This window comes from Atractosteus spatula, unplaced genomic scaffold, assembly GCF_055471065.1.
Source record: "Atractosteus spatula isolate fAtrSpa1 unplaced genomic scaffold, fAtrSpa1.hap1 Scaffold_61, whole genome shotgun sequence".
In the NCBI taxonomy this organism is placed as follows: Eukaryota; Metazoa; Chordata; class Actinopteri; order Semionotiformes; family Lepisosteidae; genus Atractosteus; species Atractosteus spatula.
Window position 1 is genome coordinate 1 of NW_028296892.1, and position 14,527 is coordinate 14,527.

General features: G+C 39.9%; 1 non-coding gene across 1 annotated transcript; it reads right to left on the reverse strand.

The window, feature by feature from the left end:
* Positions 1–13,347: 13,347 nt before the first annotated feature.
* Positions 13,348–13,421, reverse strand: trnat-agu (transfer RNA threonine (anticodon AGU)). Its single transcript has one exon. It is a non-coding gene; the product is annotated as a tRNA-Thr (tRNA).
* Between the last annotated feature and the right edge of the window lie 1,106 nt (positions 13,422–14,527).

Below are 14,527 nucleotides of genomic sequence, written 5' to 3' on the forward strand. Positions count from 1 at the left end.
AGGATACCTTCCAACAAGGAACCAGGATCATCTACAAAATGATCCAAACAGTCCACCATTTACAAAACACAGCAGTTTTATTGGACGGGAGAACCGAGCACCCGCCAGCCTACGACGGAAGACCGAGGAACTCATAAAACCTGCCAAGCCACCCAAACTCACATATTTGAAGCTGGTAAGCAATGCCAAAAATTGGCTTCACACCACACTGCAGATCCTCGAAGAGCAAAATCTGTCATACAACTAGAGGATCTTGAGCTTCCCCACTGGGAGGAAGCTTTCACACTTGCTTCCAACTGATCAAAGAAACATTATGGGAGGAAATTGCAGAACACCACCTTTGGACCCTACAGTACACAAGCTATCAATACTGGGTTAGGGAAGGACACTCGGGCAGATCAAATTATCACAGCAGTTTTTAAATTCTACAACGACTTCTACTGGAAAGACTGCGAACAAGACCAAGTAAGAGTTAAGTTGTTTTATAAAGTCATTATTTTAGAGCAAGGTATAATTCTGATAAAAATACAATAAACAATATGGTGAAGCTATTGGAGAGAAAATTAAGGCTCGGTTAAGAAACTGAAACAGTCTTGACTTGTTCCTTTACACAAAAGTTATTTATTTTTAAAAGAGACCGATGAGGATTCCTCTGGTGTGCAAGACCTGCCTGAAGACATTTGACCAGTTTCCTCTTCACCTAAAGAGGGTGTGTATGAAATGAGCCTCAGCAGAGGAGATCAGCAAGTTCCTTCTCCAGGCCAGGAAGGACTTGTTGAATCACCTGAGGAATGGGCAGGTCGGGGATTGCAAGAGCATAGGGCTCATGTGTGGTGAGAATGTGAGACTGGCGGAATCCATGGACTGTTTTATGTGGAATCCTGAAGACACATCAGCAAGGTAAGATATTTATAATTTATAAGGCTTCTTCTGTTTCATTTCTAACCTTTACCTTTATGTAAGGGTATGTTAAAATGATATACCAGTGGTCCAGATGCCCTGAGCAAGAGGCTGCTGTCCAGGAGGAAGAGATGCCAGAGACTGAAGTGGAAGAGGAAGGGGAAGATGTGAGTTCTGGAGAACTTTCTATTTTTTCCAAATGTATCTTTTCTTTTATACTTGTATTCTAGTTTGTCTTAGAAGTAAAAATGTTTAAATGTGTATTTTGTATTCCTACTGTCCCCCCAGTTCTTAAAAGCCATCAGCAGGCTCTCAGGAAGACGGTGACCCAGGCCGGACTGGACAGAACGCACTCCCTGGATGCTCCTCACCTGGCTGGGTTTAAACAGGACCTTACCAAGGATCTTGGAGTGGCAGATTGCTCTCAGGAGGTATTTATTTTTAAAGGCATTTAAAATTGAGCAGTGATATTTCCATAGCACATGTTTTTACTCCTTAGCTTAAAATTCACCCATGTGAAATCTCAGCCATAAACATAGTGACTCTACATTTGTCAGGTAGAAAATGTTTCCAGATTCCTGTTTTTATGGATCCATCTGCATCTTCCTTAAACTTTGTAAAGGGCCTATCCAAAACAACAATTATTGTAACCAAATGAAGACCACTGGACTGTCTCACCAAATCATTGGTAATTATATTAAGAACATAAACCATTTTCCAGGCTACATCCTAAATGATATCAGTGTGAAAGTAGAGGATCCCAGCCTGGCTAACCTCATCATCAACTTCCAAAGTATCCTAAAGGATATTCAGAAGAAGAACAGTAAGAATATTGCCAAGAGATTACTAAAAATAGGTCATTTTCATTTTAAAACTTCTTTCAGTTGTACTTTTAATCTGAATACAAAAAAAGTTGATGAGTATTAATTTCTCCCACAGATATAGACAGTTGCAGAGTCCAGAACCAAGTACGAAGGATTGCTGGAAGGTGTTGCAAAGTGTTGCAAAGAGAGATGTGTTGCACAGACTGGGCAAGACATCACCTTGCCTGAGCAGCTTCTTGTACTGTATTACCTGCAGGTCTTTCTCCAGCTGAAGCACCTGTAGCACCCAGGGGTGGTAAAGAACATGACAGTAAGAATACTTTCATACAACAAAAGTAAGAAATTACATATATGGGATTTTTACAGTTTGGTGTATTCATTTTTATTTTCTCGCTATTACAGGTTGAGGAATGGGTGCAAAGAAAGTGTTGTTTCAACAAGTGGGCACAAAAATGGTCATAATTCCTATTAAAGAGCACAAAACCTCAAACAACAGCTGGCTTGAGTGAAGAAGAGGAACATGCAAGTTGATGGCTACATTGATATACCCATCCACTCAATTCAGGGTTGTGGTAGAACTGGAACCATCCTGGCAAGCAGTGGATGCAAAGTACTGTATCACCCATAATGTGACACCAGTCCATCACAGGACTCACTCACACCATGGCCAATTTTCATAGAAGCCAATTAAAATCCATGTTAATACCGAACAAAAGACCTCCACCTGCATAGCTCCAATCATGTACGGGATTTAAGAAAATCTGGAATGTACCTTAATTGCATTTTATTTGTGTTTTATCAGCCGTTTCATCTTTACTTCACTAAACTGCGCTGTACTGCCCAGGTCAGCAGCTGTGAAAGGAGACGGAGAAGATGGACTGGTCAGCCAATGTATCAACAGTGTCTGAAGTGCTTGAGAAGTGGAAGCCCAACACAGGTCTGCCACCAAATGGCATGCAAATTAAAAAGTTGATAAAGTATCAAATCTGGGAAGGCCTGAGCATCACTGACGATCCTGTGAAGGGGAAGAAGTTTGTGACTTCCAGGTGTTTCCAGAAGGGAGAGGTGGTGTGTGATTACAACGGCAAGGTCATCACAAAGACAACTGCTGAAGCTCACAGATGACAGAGGGAGACATGAGATGTCTTTTCTTTTCAGATGAACCTGCACAAAAACTGTGCATTGATGCTCGTGAAAAACACTGAGCCTGCCTCCCGGATAAGGAGGCAAATCAGAAGATGGATAAATCCATCAAAGAGAAAAGACAATGTAAGGGCTGTAAGAAAGTCATTTATAATCAACGAACAGCCTGTCATAATTCTGTCTGTGACAAAAAGGGACATTGTTGAGGGGAGAAGAGCTCCTCTGTGATTACAGCATTTCCAGGAAATAATTTCAAGGTTGAAGGACAAGCTCTGGAGTGGTTGGTTCACTGACCATTTCCAAAAAAGAAACTAAGTAAGTATATTAAAGTGCATATTTTGAAGATATTCATTTTCTTGTACCTTGGAACTAATGTAAAAATTATATTCGTGTTAATGTCTTGAAAATAGCATTTCTCATTCTCATCAGCAAGGATATAAGGAAGGGATATGGGACTGCTAAAAAGATACATGATTTTCAGAAGAGTATAGAAGGCAGATAACTATCCCACTCAATTGTTACTGCAAAGAAATGCCACAGTGTAAACAAAAAGGTGAACCATTCTTGAAACTTATTGATAGAATCTGAATAGCACGGCATTCCCAAACCAGGCACTGGAGTTTCCTGCAGCGTTAGATGGGTAGTCTCTTGGTAAGAGAGAGATCGACAGAGTACTGGACTTCATGAACGACACCTTTCCAATTCATCGAGAACAGAGCCCACAAGATCTAGAGTCTAGAGAACAATTTCTTACAATATTAGTGGTAGTTTCTGAATGAGTTAAGGACAACATAGTTGTAGAGCTATCTTGCAACTTCTTAAAAGTTGTAAAAGTGATTACCATATTGCCAGTGGTTTATATTTAAAACCTAAAGATTTTAAATTGAATCTTTCTTAAACAAAGGACATTTTTCACAGGAACAGCAGCCTAAATCAGTTGATGACTGTAAATATGACAAGCTTGTGATAAATTGTAAAGTGCAAAACAAAGATGTATTGTTTTGGTTTTGTCTTCAACATCATATTAATAGGCATGTTATTTTTAGAGCAGCTGCCTGCCATTCACCACCAGCCAAGATGCCACGAGGTACATGAAATGACCCAGAAGTACTTAATGATACAGAGAAGAGCATATGGGGGGAAAAAAAAGAAGACAAGAAATATCCATTAACACGTGCATCTAGAAGCCAGAAGACGGGTGATGATCAGCATTTCAAAAGCAGACACTGGAGGTTGAATTCAAGTTTTAACAGTGATTGTCTATGTTTGGCTTCAACACAAATCATATTAATATGCTCACGTTATTAATTTGTACAAAGTCCCCAATATTCATTACAGGCGACGTTCCCAGGAGTACACACGATCCAGCCAGAACGTGGCTAGCTGACGTGCAGTGGACCTCAGGGAAAGAACTCTTGCCCACACGGATGTCTCTGCTCTGAAAACCACTGGATAAAGTTATATGGCGGTCTGTTCTCAGCTGTTGATTTTGTGAAAAATATTGAATATGAAAGATTGAAGTGTCACTATTCAATGAAGTTCAGACATAAGTATTATGTTGAGAAGCTAGATCTGTTCTACTAATAGCTTTAGTACCTTAATATTGTACTGTTTGCTCTGGTTTTCAGACATCAGTCCAAGATCATTGGTGTGTTAATTGATTTCTGGTAAGATTGGCCCCACGTTTGAGTGTGTGTTTACATTTCTATCTGGCATACTCAAAAGATGGTTTTGTTTCCTTTTCTTAATTGCTCTTGATTACTAGAGTTTATTTGGCATGATACATTTGTGATAAATGCTTTTTCTTTGTGAATAGTCTTATTTTAATCTACATAATGTCAATGAGTTAGTACCTTAAAGAACAAGCAGTAAAAGAAATGACATTTCAGGTTTATTAGCTAAAGTTACTAAGATTCCTTTACAGTGCAGAGACCCATCTTTAATATGCTGTGTGTGCTCATAATGGACTTGAAATTTGTTTTTGTCACAATGTAAAGGTATAATAAATAGATAATATACTCTATTTATCAAGACTTGACTATTTTAATTCCATACTTCCATTGACTGCTTTGGAATGCATTCCTTACAATTTTCCTAAATAATCATGGTCTCACAGTGTAGACCTGGGTGACATAACAGGGGTCAGGGCTGTATTGACTGGAGGTTTGTGTAGACTGGCCATTGTCTATGTGAGACTGTGGGATCACTAGGGGTCCCCCCCCCCAACACCTGTAACATTGTCAAGTGGTATAATTACCTACAAAAGCTAAAGTTTCCTCCATTAAGGGGTCACTATTTGTCAGTCACTATCAGTCCGGGACACTCTATGCTAGATTGGACTGTTGTCTTTGGAAGATGGGGTCACAGGTGATGAAATAGACCACAGTGGCAGTCCTGCCTAGCTGTTATATCACTGAGAGACTCACCCACACATTGAGAAGAGAGCACTGGTTTCTGTGCAGAAAGCAGAACAACTCACTTTAACTGGTCAATTAGGTCTAATGAGTTTTATTGCCCTTGACATCTAACTTACTCCAGCCCCCCTTGTGGAAACAACCCCTAATTACTGTTCATGAGCTCCTGGCCACACTTGTTCCCAGTGGAACCAACCTGGAGCAGCAGAACACAGGTTTTCTTTTTCTTTAAGTTGTCTGCTGTTGTAAAACAAGTCATCCCTTGGGAATAAAAACTCTCCCTCTAGTCTGGTTGCTATCTCCTTTATTTGCCCCATATTCCCAGGGCAAAGCAGCTGAGTGATCAAAAGCTGAACTGCAAGGAGCTGAATTTCACACTGGGTTACAACAGACCCTGGTGGGAGAATGGGCAGGAGAGGGCCGGTTGTGCTCCTGAACTAGTCCCCTCCTCTCCTACTCTCGTATTTGCATCACAGTCTATAAACTCCAGCCCTATTGCTTTTCTTCCAGTAAATTTTTTTTAATACAGCTCGTGAATTATGTATACTCTTGTGAAGTATCAAGAAAGCACTCTTATCTTTATTCCCGACGGTCTAGCACAGTAACCACAACTCCAATAACTTTAACTAGAGGAAGGAACCCAGCTTCTGCTCAAAAGGAAAAAAAAAACATTGAAATCATAAATCTCCAGCACTGGCTGGAGACTCTGTGTGTCCGTGCTCAGCGGTTATATAGGACAGGACTCAGCGCGCAGCAGGTGCGGCTCATTGCTCTACGCTCCCCGTGCGGAATGCGCGTCTCCTCCTTCCAGACTCATAACACCGCTGCATACTGTACATCCCTCTTAAATCCCAGAAACACAGAAACTCCGGGGTGTTTCTGTGAGTCAGTACTGGGTTTCTCTGTTCGAGGTTACAAGCAGAAACAAAAAAGCGCTGAAAGCAGGAAGTTATTTCTGCTCGTAGGCATAAACGTGTAAAAATAACTTTTCCGATTACTAAACCCCTAATAAAATCCATCTAAGTCTCCCTTTCGTTCCCAATGCACATAACTGAATATAAACCAGTCAAGTTCAGGTACTTTTCTGATGTACAGTATCTGAATAGTTCTGGCGCGGCTGTTGTAACAAAGATACTTACGAACTTTTTTTTCATACGAGCTCTTGCCGTTTTTAAAATGAATATTTTTTTGAATTCGCTAAATCACACGAAACACCAGCATCACTTATCATAAGCATCTGACCAATTACATTCCTAAATGTTAAACCCATTTAGCATTTATTTTTAACTTGTTTTTTTTTAAATTACACACCTGTTAACTTAGTCCGGATCGCGGTCACCGAGGACCACTCCTGTCTCCCCAGATGACACTTATTATTTTTAAGATAAACGCGAGATAAACAACGTTTGTTTGAAACCGCTCCACAAATTTTCTCACATGCACGTATTCTCAAATATCACCACAACAAAATCATAAAGTTTGTTTCCACAGACATGACACTATTATGCAATAAACCAATAAATTAATGAACTAGCAGAATCCCAATAAAAACACCCGATCACCTGGCCAGCCCAGCATGTCAATATCATACATTTTTACCAACAAAACCGCAAAAGCAAAAACCAGCATATATATATATATCCCATGTTTTTACCTTATTCTGGAGCATGATATATATCCAAAATAACCCAGACTAGTTTATCTCAAGAGCTAGAGACTAGTAAACGTTACTGATTACGTAATAAATGTTTGAAGAGCGAGCGCCAGAAATAAGGCGATTTGATTGGTAAAAACCGCTGTCATTCTTTGTATTTTCAGCCATTCAGAGCCCTTAGGGGGTGAGACTTCCTCTAGAAGCTTCAGGCTGCATTTTTAGCTGTCAATCATTGACTCAGAAGGGATAATCAATCAGTTTTTTATCAGTTTCTTATCAGTGCTCCTTTTTTTCACACCAGAAGGCAACTCTGAGGTTTTTTTTTCATTGCATAACAGCAGGTAAAGGCTCTCTTGCAGTGTCTTAAGGTTTTTATAGCAATTGCAATGGTTTTTATTCTTATTATTTTCAATATTTTTATGATTTTTTATTATAGGCGTGAAATTTCATTCCAGGTCCAGTCTTCACAAAACATGATGTAGAATTTTTTCTAATTGATCCATTTGTCCCAAATTTTTATCCAAGCTAGTAGCCACCTAGAACAAGGTTTTCAAATCATTCCCAGGCCCTTGACATGCATATAGTTGAAAACTCTGACCTCTGAAGACCAAAAAAAAATGTTCGCCAGCTGTTTTTTTTGTTTTATTTTCATATGTTTGTCTGCTGAGTGGACACATTAAGAAATATAAGAAATTTGACTATTCACACTCAAAGCCAAGGGGGCTAGCTTCAATTTAAGACCTGAACCAGGCTCCTGCTATGTTCTGCTGCAGAGATATAACAAATGTTTAAGGGGGAGGAAATTCCAGGTGGACATTGGCTAAATATGTCACTGGTAGTAAAAGGTTAAGTATTCTTGCCATTTTTAGCATATTGTAAGTGGATTTTTTGCAAACATTTTATTTTTTAAATCACATGAAACACAATCAACCCATTGTAACTTCACATTGATAATTCCTGAGCTTTATAACTGTGTATTATTTCTTTTTACCTTGTTTTAATATTTTTTTTATTATTTGTGCATTTTACAGAGCTTTTTAATATATTGTGAGCATTTTAGTGTCATTTTAAAATAGGACTATCAATGCTCCTGACTTTTAAACCTGTATTTATTCTGACATTATTATCTCCACCTGCAGATGAGGGAGGTATTTGATCTTAAATTTGTTGATTTGGGGGGAAAATATACATTCATTTCCTTGTATGTATCACCAGTGGGAAAATTGGCATTTTTGGATGAATTGCAATCTTTACTGCAAGGCCTTCAGACTGATATAGAAATGACTGGAGATTTAAATGACACATTTGATAAATCAGACAGGAACAGCATAACATCTAAAATGGCAGAACCCTCTAAAGTACTGAAAAAATTCCGGCACATTCATAATAAATACAATTTATTTAATTTAAAGCATAAAATTTGCTTTAAAAAGAAAACCACAATTTGTACGATATCATATTTCAATATCGACGTTCAGATGAAGAATTTGAGAATTTGAATATCAATGGAGAGTACATTGATTTTGGGACAATGTTTGCATCTGAATAATCCTTCCTCCTGGAAAGAAGGAAAAAAAAGTTTTGAGTCTCAGTCTTCAGGATCCCCCCCAAAAAACGTGCAAATTTGTTTCCGGTGTATTTTGGATAAAGATATAACTCTCATAGAAGATACATTTTATCACTTGAATGCAGTCGATACTTTCGACTTTTTATATGATGATAGGACCTACATTTAGGGCTCAGTACTGATAACACTGCTGCTATTGATGGAGTAGAAATAAGTGATGTACTGGCAGTTTTTTTTTTCTGAGGCAAGAAGTCCTAGAACACCTCCTATAAAAATAATAAGATTCAGAGCAAGAAATATTTTTCCGCCTCACCTAATGCTATTGCATTAACGAGGCTGAAGTTGGCTTCTTATTCGCCAGCTGCTGCTTTGCGTTTTTCGTTCAATCTTAAATGCTGCTGCTGTGATGTTATGTCGTCTTTCGCCTGAAGATGGCTCTCTACAGTCATTTTTAAAAATACTTATCCGGATGTATTACTGTACATTTCCTTAGTAAAGGGGAATATGTAAGTAGAGACTGTCCAAATTGCATTTTTGTATGAAACACATTTCAGAAACACAACTCACAATAAAACAAACTGGCATGTTATACCACGAGTAAATAAGACAAAGGCAAAACGTAAATTCACTGGCACTTTCTGCATATTTTCCACGACCTTGCCTTCTGATCATAAAAAGTCTCAAACTCTTGCATTTTACAAGAAATTTTAATATAGCAGTTTTAAATGGGACATTTAGAACATGGCATATGAGACTATATGGTTATTGAGGATGAGCAGAGGGTGATCGAACCTACCTCCTGGTTATAAAAATGTCTAAAAATTCTGACACAGATGTGTGAGAGACAATGGAAAAGACTATCAAAATCCTGAACTTCAGGACATTGTACTGTACCGTTTTTTAAATACGACCCTCTGAACATGGCATGAGAGAATACATTGTCAAATGGTAAATGCAATGTTTGCTATATTGCTAGGGCCCTCCCTCCTGATTTTAAAATCGTCTCATATTTCTGACATCAAGGTGTGAGACACAATATAACAGACTGTCAAAATCCTGAACTTCAGGACATTTTATGATACCATTTTAAAAATATGACCCTCTGAGCATGGCATGTGAGAAAATGGCATGTGAGAATGCATTGGGAAAAGGTGAATGCAATTTCTGCTGAATTGCTATGGCCCTCCCTCCTGATTACAAACTCGTCTCACAATTCTGACACTGAGGTGTGAGACACAATGTAACAGACACTATTAAATTGTGAAGTACAAGAGATTATACTGTTACGTTTTTTTTTAATATTGACCCTCTGGCATGTGAGGACTTGTAGTCAACAAAATAGCACACATTCTGCCAATTTGCTTTGTCCCTCCTTCCTCGTTACCAAAACATCTTAGTATACCGACACTAAGGTAAATGTCTCTAAATCCAGAAGTTAAGTTGTCAAAGTATATCGGAGTCAACCGATATTGATCAGGTTCTGCTGATGCCGAGCCCGCAGCCTTCACCATAAGGTCCAATTCCCCAAGCCTACTGACCTTATATGTCCATCCCTTCTCGTCAAAATTCGTATTTTCACAGGGTACCCTTCAGAAATTGCAGTATAGAATGAAAAAACTCCAATAGATCTCGGCCGCTGTTGGCGATTTTCCTTTAAAAACAAATGATTCTCCAGAAATTTTACGGAGTGTATCACTTACACCGAGACCGAGAAGTGTTAAGCTGTACATGAGTCTTTGTGGCTCGGTTGTTAACCAAAAGGGTGGTGGTTTGAGACCATCCAGGGATGCTATGAGCCTTTTAATGAACACACCCTCTTCACTTCATTTCTCCACGGCCAGTCTTGTACCGCAATCAAATACAGAGCCCGTAGGGGGCAGTAAGCCCGCATATATAGCTCACTGTGTATATAATGAAGAAGCGGAGGTTAGTTTCTCATCTGCATGTTGCAGAGCCTTACGCAACTCGTACCAACAGCTGGGGTTTGATCCCTGCACGGGCTATTAGTTGAAAGACCATTGTAAATGATGTGTAACAGCTTTATCCAGCTGGCTTTTATGTTTCATACTAAATTGCTATCTTGAAACCAAAATAATTAGAAATATGGAACACAACCGTTGTTCCCCAAGAAGGAAAGCTGTTTTACACTGACGTCACTCCTTTTTATTTAATCCAGATTTTAAAGACAACTCCGCCCTCAAAGGAAATCAAAGGAAAATGTTGTATTAGCACGAGCTGCACAGGCTCTGAATCAGACCATTTCAATTAGTCTGATCAGTGCAGGACAAGTTAATGTAGAATTATTGCTTTGTCTATCTCTTTTTTGTATATAAATGAATGTCTCTGAAAACTTAATGTTAGTTTTTAATTTAGTTTTAGTTTTACGATGTAGGTCATGCGTTGACATATGCACAAACACACGAAATGTCTCATTCCTGATTCAGCTCATGCTCCATAGGAGAGAAAAGATTCCTCCTGTTTCTCGTACAACCATATCAGAACAGAAGCCCGTGTCACCCAGCTCTGATTCAAGATTGAGTCGCATCTTCAACATTTTGTTTTTGTTTCTGATCATTATTTTCTTTAGTTATGATCAATATTGAACTTTTTCTAAATGAAACAAAAATAATCAAACATGCAGGTAGAATTTTTTAAAAGTATTAGGAGTTGAAAGGGCGCTCCTTCGGAATAGTCGTCAGAAAATGTGAGAAAAGGAAGGTTACGTAAACTCTCACACACAGCATTAAAGATTGGAATCTGATCATAAAAAACTAGCTGTCTCCCCGTCGGTAATCAAACCCCAGTTTCCCGCGTGACAGGCAGGGACACAAACAACTTTACTAACTAGGAGCGCTTGCTAGCTATTAGGAGGCATTTACTCTTAAGTATGTTACTGTTTTGGGTTTCGACTTTAATTTTCCCTATACCAGTTTTTTACAAAAGTAAAGGCACACGGCACATGTGTGGCACATCACGTCCGTGTTTAGTGACAACTACCTCAGAGATTGTAAGCTGGGTAGTTTCAGATCACTTTTTTTAAAGGTTCAAGCAAACCCGAATACCTTTGCAAGAGACATTTCAGAATCGCAGTCAAATCCAGTACGATTGCTGGATCCTTCGAATTCGACTGAACTATAGCACAGATCTGCAGTCCACGATTAGAATACTGTAGCTGTGTTGTATAAGCTATACCACCCAAAATAGTTCTAAAACAGGAGATGCATCCTTGTTTAAGAATGTGGTATAAAGTGAAATGGTCTGGGAAGAGTCCTACGTTTGAACAGTTCAAAATAGACGTAAAGGGGTATTTACGGACTCTTTCGAAATGTAAGAACAAGCTGTGCGGACCTTATCTTTATTTACCTTGTGTAATCGTTTTTCATAAAGTGTAATTGTATTATAGCATGTGCCCCTGACGATTTTCTTGATACGTTATATGTGCTCTTGTTTGTATTGTATGTAGTTTTGTTGTTCAAATAAAACGTAAAAGACACAACTTTCCGGATGCGGCTGCTGTAAAAATAAAATGACATCAAGGGTGCTGTACGCAAAGGTCTGAAACCTGCTCCACAGCAGATCTTTATCCAGAGGTGTTAAAGAAGTCGAGATCTCGCCATGAGAGGGGAAGCATCTCAGAAAAAGCAGGTGCAGTCGGTTCCACGGTCATAACGCCACTAAGTCGGGCGACAAGAGCAAAACCCACCCGACCTCCTCCGAGCAAGTAATGAGACAAAGAGACAATGCACAGCGGGTAGCGTGGCCGAGCGGTCTAAGTCGATGGATTAAAGCTCTAGTCTCTTCGGGGGCGTGGGTTTGAATCCCACCGCTGCCAGGTGCTTCTGTCGGGACCCCCTTTCAGCTGACTTCAGACGAAAGGGAGGGAACCGCTTTTTGGCAGTCTCTCGAGAAACTAAGCAAAGTGTTTAAAGATACTTTCTCAGCTTGACATCAAGGCACAAAACAAAAACCTTCTTGCGTCCTCTCAACCCAAAAGCGCTTTGCCACTTTTTGCGTTATGCAGGGAACGACATCTGCCCAGATCACTTTTGTGTCAATGCAAATCGTAGTGTGCCCTCCGTTTTAATGTTGGCTGTGCTGGCGTGCCGCTTCTGTCTGTGAAACTTGAATGTTCTGCTTCTTCACACCAAATCGTTGGCGGGGGTTGAGCTTGTTAAATCTTTGCGCATAGCGCTCCTTTGGAAGTACTTTGTCCAAGTTCAAAAGCGATCGTGGGATTTACTTCATGCGTTCAAGAAGCATGCCTCGCACGACAGATTTAAATGGGGAATGGAGCCTGCTTCTTGCTGTTTTTCCTGTGGTTGCAGTTACAAAGTTGATCGTGCTTTCACATTCTGTTAACAGTATTCACTGGCTGAGCTTTATCAGTTGGTTCCTAAAGGAATCTCTGCTTCGGTTCCAGAACAGTCATCTGTAGTGTGTTTTTTTCCGTGCCCATGGCAGTCTTTTAGAGCTGGTAGTAATGGCGGCGAAGTTAATTTTTTATCCTCTTTAAAAGAATAAGGATGGGCTGGGGTGAGCTGCATTTACCACTCTTTCAGCTAAACGCCGAACTCGCGAACTGATTACACTGCAGAGCCACAGGCTCCTCGCTTTTCTCCATTCTCTGGGTTAGGGTGAAAAAAAAACACTGCTGGTATTAGCTGGCCTGCTGGGAGTACCTCTTCTTCACTGATAAGCAAGATTTGTGTTTCATCTTTCGCAAGCTGTATAGATTTCTTTCAAAACAAGTTGTTCCAGAAAGGAAACGAACACTTGCATTCACCTGAATTAAAAGGCATGGGATTTGCCCATAAGGATAAATTCTGTACAGTAAGACAGGAAGAAAGGCACCGCTGGGAATCGGACCCAGGATCTCCTGTTTACTAGACAGGCGCTTTAGCCAACTAAGCCACGGCGCCAGCAAAGTGCCATCCTTTGAAAGCCACTTGGACACGTCTCAACTGCTCTGAGACATCTGCGTTCGGGGTGCACCGAGCCTGCTCGCCTTGCAAGTTGCCTCATTTACGTGCGATAGCTCCAGCACTAAGAGAAAGGATGATAAATAGCTTTTATCTGGCACTTTTCATGTCAGAGGATCTCAATCTGCTTTCCGTGTACAAGAGGATGTGCAAATCATGTAGCTAAAGACGTAGACGACAGTGCTCCGCTGAAATCTTGATCTCACAACCCTCGGCATGACTCCGCTGTGTTCTGCTTTAGACAAAGGGGGGAAAAGACTTCTTTCATCACACGTTTTGCACAGTTTACGGTGTTTGCAGTGCTCTTTCTTAAATGAAAACCAGGAATCGGCACCATATGAGGTGAGACTAGATAATATTGGAACAAGTAGCCTCGCCATTCCATGCGTGACGTGAGCAAAGTGTAATTCCTGTCTTTATAGTGTGCTTGTTAGAGACTTAGCTGGCACCCAGAGCGCTTTAAATCCAGGAGTCAGCAGCCCAAGATAAGAGAGCTTCCTTCGTCTACAGATGCAGCCATTCAAAATGCGTGAGGTATTTCGCGGCATACCCCGGTGGGCGTGTCGCAGTTTCACGCGGTATGACGCAGTTTACGTGGTGTCACGTGGTTAACTATCCGGCGTTGCCTTGTAAAACCGCCAGGGGGAGCTTAACCTCTCATGTACAGCATTTGAGCCTTTAATTTTGAACTGTGTATTACAGCACGTTAATCATCAGTCATTAAAATGTTGGTATATTTTATGAAAGCAAGATTGCTCAGTTGGACAAAAGTACACAACCTACCTTTATCAGAAATATTTATGCATCAAAGCCTTTACTGAAGATATTACTAATAGTATTAATAATGGATGACTTTGGACAAGCTGTATACTCAAAGTATAATTTCTTTAGCACATTTGTACAAGCACTTGGAATCTGTCCAAGCCATACTTTGTCAGGCATTTTGTTTTACTTCAACGGGCATAAAAACTTCCTTGCTTTTAACAGGGCGTTTCATAATTTCTAACTACGAAAATGATTTAAAATGCGACACCTATCATTCAACT